The sequence below is a fragment of the Elephantulus edwardii genome, unplaced genomic scaffold (assembly GCF_000299155.1).
Source record: "Elephantulus edwardii isolate Elephantulus edwardi_28Jun2011 unplaced genomic scaffold, EleEdw1.0 scaffold00064, whole genome shotgun sequence".
Lineage (NCBI taxonomy): Eukaryota > Metazoa > Chordata > Mammalia > Macroscelidea > Macroscelididae > Elephantulus > Elephantulus edwardii.
The window spans coordinates 390,234-397,233 of record NW_006399814.1 but is presented as its reverse complement, the minus strand read 5'-3'; positions in this window follow the sequence as shown (position 1 = coordinate 397,233).

Here is a 7,000-nt window from a genome sequence, read left to right as displayed (position 1 = left end):
GCTTCAATGCAGTAAACATAATTTATCCAATATAATTTTTAAGATGATAACTTTGGATCATGGGACTGCTGAAGAAGGCTAAGCTGGGGAAGGCCAGCTGGCTAGACCTGGTTGAGAGCTGATGGTAACTTGGATTAGGGTGCTTATGATATAAATGATGAAAAGTAGAATTATTCTGAAATCTATTTTGGTCTTTTTAATGACCTTCTTTCTTCTTGTGTGATCTCCTTGATGTAATCCTACCATTCATCTGACCTTCAATAATTAAGAGTTCAACGCATCAAATCTATTTTTGAAATAGTCTCTAAATTCAGATAGGATATACTCAAAGTCGTATTTTGGCTCTTGTGGAATTTTTCTTCAGTTTTTGCATATGAGCAACTGATGGTCTATTCTGCTGTTAGTCCCTGGCCTTGTTCTAGTACTGAGCTTCTCCATAAATACGTTCCAAAGATGTAGTTTGTGTGATTCCTGTGTACTGCATCTGATTAGGTCCACTTACGTGTTGTTGGTATTAGGCACCATCAAGTCGAACTCGCCTCATAAGCAGCCTCTGGACAACAGATCTGTCTGTGCCTTCCTCTATCCTGTGCCACACTCACAATCTCTAACATGCTTGAGACTATGGCTATAGTCATCATGTCAATCTAGATTCTTGAGGGTTCCTCACTTTTTCTCTGACTTTCCAACATGATGTTTTTTTCTAAGGACTGGCCTCTCCTGAGAATAGACTCAAGAATAGTTGGAACAGTACATTGTCAAGGACCTTCCAGAAATTCACACTGGATTCAGGAGAGGCTGTGGCACAAGGGACAGTATTACTGATGTCAAGTCTTGGATAAATGTAGAGAGTATGAGAAAGATGCTTACTTGTGTTTTGTTGACTTTGCAAGGTATTTGACTGGGTAGATCACAACAAATTATGGCTAACATTGAGAAGAATGAGAACCCCAGAACATTTAATCATACTCATGCAAAAGTTATAATTAGACTGCATGGTTTAAAATCAGGAAAGGTGTGCTTCAGGATTGTATCTTTTCTCTATACTTATCCAGTGTGTATACTGAGTAAATAAAGAAGATGCACTCTATGAAGAAGAATGTGTCTTTGGAATTGGAGGAGGGCTTATTAACAAACCTGCATTATGCAGATGGCACAACCACGCTTGCAGAAAGTGAAGACTTGAAGTACTTACTGCAAAAGTTCATACTACTGTTTTCAATATGAATTACACGACAACCTCAAGAAAACAAAGATCCTTACCAGTGGACCAATACCAATAGACAACATCATGATGGAAGAAGAAAAGATCAAAGTTGTCAAGCATTTAATTTTACTTGGATCCACTATCAACACCCATGGCAGCAGCAGTCAAGTAAACAAAAGAAATGCTGCATTTAGAAAATGTTCTGTCAAGGACCTCTTTAAAGTGCTAAAAAACAGTGATGTCGATTTAAAGACTAAGGTGCACCAGATTCAAGTCATGGTATGTTAAAATGTTTTGTATACATCCGAAAGTTGGAAAATAAATAAGGATGACAGAAGAAGAATCTATGGCTTTGAGTTGTGGTTCTGGAGAAGAGTAGTAAACATAGACTGCCAAGAGAACAAACAGATCTGTCTTGGAGGAAGTGAAACCAGAGGGTCCTTAAGTCAAAGATGGTGAAACTTCATCTCCATATATGTATTCACCCTTTATGGTGCTGGGGGAAAAAATCTTTCTAATAGACAGTCATTGGTCTTGCAAAATTTTATCATGTAATCTCTGACCTTGAGCATGGCAGAGATGTGATGAAGATGCAGGACAGAGTAAGGTTCAGAGCTGTTGTTCAGAGGGTTGCTATGACCTGTAGTTGTCTTGACAATACCTAACAACATGGGCAAGACACTGAATGCCACAGAAGCATCACAGGATCATGGAATAAATATGGAAAGTTATTGTACCAAAAAGAATTGGTTGACATTCAACCATTTGAAGCAGTAGCATATGACCAAGAACTAATACTATTGAAGGAAGAAGTCCCAGTTGCACTAAAAGCATTAAAGAAAAATAACGTTCCGTTAGATCAAAGAGGGAAGATGGAGGAAACAGCAAACATCTAGTGGTTGCTGTTATGTGTCATTGAGTTGACTGCAATTCATAGCAACCCTTTGCACAAGTCAGAACCTACGGGAAGCCGTATATCAAATTTAATAATAGTAGACCAAATGCTGTTTCGGGAAATGAGGGAAGCTTGATACAAACTGAAGGCCACCTTGTGGCAATGGGGCGTTCCCTAGGAGTTAACATTGTTCCTAGTTTGTGTCAAATGAACTCCTCCCTCTTGAGATTAACATAAAGAGGAACTTGGTCTTATCTGTAAAAGACTTCACCATTATCCTTTGTTTTGTACTTGTGATTTTACTTTTATTATCTTATTATTCTAAATAAATACTCAGAGAAACATGACTTGGGGTCTTCAGTCGAGAACTGCTGACCCTCTGTTTTACGCTCTCTGCTCTATCTCATTCCTGGCTGTTTGTCTCTTTATTAATAATTATAAAATTATTCTATTCTTTGGGACCCACGGTCTGCAACAAGAACCCTGCCCTCCTGAGCCAGTCTCAGTGTCTTTGACACATCTACCTCCATCACATTAGTTATTCTGATTTTGAACCAGTGTTATGTTGCTCTGTTCTGACAACTGCTTCTGATCCAAGTACAGGTTTTGCATGAGCACAATCAGGTGTTCTGGCATTCTCATTCTTCTCAAGGCTAGCCACAATTTTGTTGGGATCCAAGCAGTCAAATGCCTTTGCATAGTTAATGAAACACAGATAGACATTCCTCTAGTACTCTCTGCTTTCAGCCAAAATCCTTCTCACATTAGCTGTGACGTCCCTGGAGCCACAACCTCTTTTCAATCCAGCTTGAATTTCTGATAGTTCTCAATTGCTGTACTGTTCCAGTCATTTTTAGTTAATCTTCAGCAGGATTTTGCTTGTGTGTATATTAATTATATTGTTTGATAATTTCCACACTGTTGGATCTCCTTTTTTTTTTTTTGAACTGGAGTAAATATGGATCTCTTCCAATCAGTTAGCCAGGTCCTCCAGATTTCTTGGCACAACTTGGTGAGCATGTCCAGGGCAGCATCTGTTAAAATATGTCAGTTGGTATTCCCCCAATTCCAGGGGCCTTGTTTTTGCCAATTCCTTCAGAGAAGCTTAAACTTTCTCCTGATCATATGTTGTTTCATGAACTTCGTCAGCCAATTCTATTCGGTACAGTGACTCTGTATTCTTTTCATCTCCTTTTGATACTTCTTGGATCACTGAATATTCTGCCCACAGCATCCTTAAGTATTGCGACTCAAGGTTTTAATTTGTCCTCAAGTTCCTTCAGCTTAAGAAATGTGAAGAGAGTTAATTCCTTTTGATTTTCTGACTCTTTGCACATTTCATTATAATACTTTGCTTTGTCTTCCCAATCTGTCCTTTGAAATCTCCTATTCCGTTCCTTAACTTCCTGATTTCTTCCTTTTGCTTTGGCTTCTAGGTGCTCTAGAGCAATATTCAGAATCTATTCTAACATCCATCTTGGTCTTTTCTTACTATTCTTTGTAATGACCTTTTGCATTCTTCCTAGATTATATTCTTGATATCCTCCCAAAGCTCATCTGGTATTGTTCATTAGTCCTCAAAGCCTCAAACCTGTTCTTTAGATGGTTTTAAAATCCAGATGGGATAGGACAGAAAAGAAGGAGCCAGAGAAGTAGGAGGAGGATTGAGAAGTAATTTCTGGAAGACAAATGAGTAGAGTCAAAGACAAAGGTCTACTGTTTTCCAGGCAATGTCCTCTGCTCATTATGAAACCGTAATATGAAAAATCATTAAGAAGAGAGATATCAGTAACTGTAGAGGTTAGTATGACTGCTTACTTAATAGGTATACAGAAAAAGAGGAAGACCCACAATGAGACAGACTGATGAAGTGGCAGCAACAATGGGCTCAAACATCAATGACTATGACTGATGACATGGGGGAGGGCAGGGTTCTGCTCTCTTGTACACAGAATAGCTATGAGTCAGAGCTAATTCAAAGGCACCTAACAACAACAACAATGAGGGAGCATCTTCTTCTTCTGGCCCTTGGAACACAGAAAAGTAGGATGGGAAACGTTTAAGAGCATGAAAAAGAGTAACTATTGATTAGTTAGTGTTTTATGGACTTATAATTTATATGTACAATTTTAGAAGTGTTGCGGGATGTTGGGGAAGAAGGAAGGGCCTCTGGCTAGGACAGATCGCCCAAGCTCCAGATAAGTGCAAGCCTCCCGATGGCCCTGAATGGGGTCAAGAAAGCTCCCTTGTGTTTGGCTGTACCAGCCTGAGAAAGCTCGCTACCTGGGAGAATGGCTGCTGTCTGTTGAGCTGGGACTGGTCTGCACGAGGCTGAGGTTCTCCTACCCAATCTGCATGTCCCACGTCTGCAAGCCCACGCTATCCTATATTCCTGTTTATAAGTGCACTGCAGATCCCAATAAAATTGAGCTGGATTGATTCTCTGATCCTCTCCCGGAGTGATCTATCTCCATCGTGCTTATCCTCATCAGGGTGTCACTGTTAAGTTGCCAGTGAACTGACAGCAACATAGAACAGTTAAGAAAATTAAAGTTTCATTATAATTTTGATTTATTGCAATTATTTAGTAAGATGAAAAGGTTTATTAAGATAATTTTTTTTAAAAGTCTGATAAGTTGTTAGGTACCACTGAGTCGAATACGACTCATAGAGACTCTATTAACAGCAACTTTAGCCCTGCCATATCTTGTACCATTATCATCATCTCTGACCCACTAGAGCCCACTGGTGAGATTACCATGTCAATCCATCTTATTAGGCATCTTCTTCTCCTTCTCTGACCCTCTTTCTAAGCTTTCCAAGGAATAGCCTAGCTACATGCCCAAAGTATGAGAGATGAACCTTTGCCACCTTTGCCTCCAAGAAGCACTCTGGCTGCACTTTCCCCAATATATACTTGTTTGTCAATTGGCTGCACCATGATAGATGGAGAAGAAATTGAGGTTGCTAATAATTTTCAGCTTGCTCAGCTCTACAATCAACACCCTTGGCACCAGCAGTGAAGAAAACAAAACACAAATTGCATTGGGAAAGTCTGCTGTCAGGGACCTGCTACCATGCTAAAGAGTAATGATGTCAGTCTAGTAACTAAGGTGTGCCTGGTCCAGGAAATGGTCTTTGTAATTACTTGCTATGCATCAGAGAGCTGGACAATGATGAGAGATGACAGAAGAAGAATTGATGCCTTTGCCTTGTGGTGCTGGAGAAGAGTAATGAGCATATCATGGACCACCAAGAGAACAAACAGGTCTGTACTGGAGAGGATAAAACCAAGTTTCTCCTTGGAGGAAAGGATCCAGAAGCTCCGTCTGACATACTTTGGGCACACAGCCAGGAGGGACCAGTCCATGGAGAACGACATCATGCTTGGAAGGGTGGAGGGACAGCACAGGAGGGGAAGACTCTGGCTAAGATGGAGTGATACAGTAAGTGGGGTAATGGGCTGGTGTAGGTGTGTCAGTGAGACTGGCTCAAGACAGGGCAGAGTTCAGAGCTATTGTAAAGAGGGTTGTGAGTCACAGGCGACTTGATGGCATTTAACAACAACAACTTGTTTGTTCTGTTATCAGTCCATGTGATATTCAGCTCTCTTCTTCAGCACCACAACTCAAAGGCACCTTTATTCATTGTCCTGCTCTCCGATGTGTTGCAGGTGACTGGCAATACTGTGGCCTGAATTAGGTACACCTTTGTCTTAGAACTGACATGACTGCTGTTCAGCATTTTTTAGCAGTCCCTGACATAGGGCTTGCCCAATGAAATAGTTCTCTTGATTTCCTGATTGCTAGGATTGAAGGAGTTGATTCTTGATCCAAGAAAGATAAAATCATTGACAGATTCAATACTTTTGCCATCTATTATAATGTTGTCTATTGATCCTGTGGTAAGGACCCTTGTCTTCCTGATGTTTAGATATAATCCATACCGAAGGCTGTATGTGGTCTTTGATCTTCTGCAGCAAGCATTTCATATCCTCACTTTCAGCAATGTTGTGTCATCTGCACAACGTTGGTTGCTGATGAGTCTTCCTCAGGGCCTAGGGTGACATTTGTCTTCATAGAATCCAGCTTCATGAATTATTTCCTCAGTATACAGATTGATAGGTATGGAGAAAGGATACAACCCTGACACACACATCCTTCCCGATTTTAACCATGCACTGTTTCCTTGTTCAGTTCAGACAACAGCTTTTGATCTAGGTATATATTTCTCATGAGCACATTAATCATTCTGTGATTCCTATTCTTCTCAATGTACAGTAAAATGTCTTTGCATTGTCTAAGCTTATAAGCAAATGATCTTAAATGAGTTTGTAAATGGGGTAAAGAGGTTAATTAAAGCTATTTTAGAAGTTACTATTAAAATTTGGAAAACTTAGATATTTATAAAGTACCTTAAAAACTTGAATTTTTATATTATCAACTTGAATAATTGCTGATGTCAGATGGATCCCAGAGAATACCAGAAGAATGGCTATCTGTTTTATTTCCTGTGAAAAGGCAATTTGATTGTGTGCACCACAACAAACCATGGCTAACACTGAGAAGAATGATAATCCCAAAACACTTAATTGTGCTCACACGGACTCTAAACCTAGACCAAGAAGCTGCTGTTTGGACGGAACAAGGGAATACTTGTTGTTACGTGTCGTCGAGTTGCCTGCAACTCATAGTGACTCTATGTACAACAGCACTAAACCCTGCTCTATCCTGTGCCAATCTTATTGTCTCTGACACATCTATCCCCATTACCCCAGTGACTGAATCAGTCCATCTCATTGAGGTTCTTCCTCTGCTGCTCTGTCCCTCCACCTTTCCAAGCATGGCGCCCCTCTCCAAGAACTGATCCTGCCTTGCAACATGTCCAAAGTATGTCAG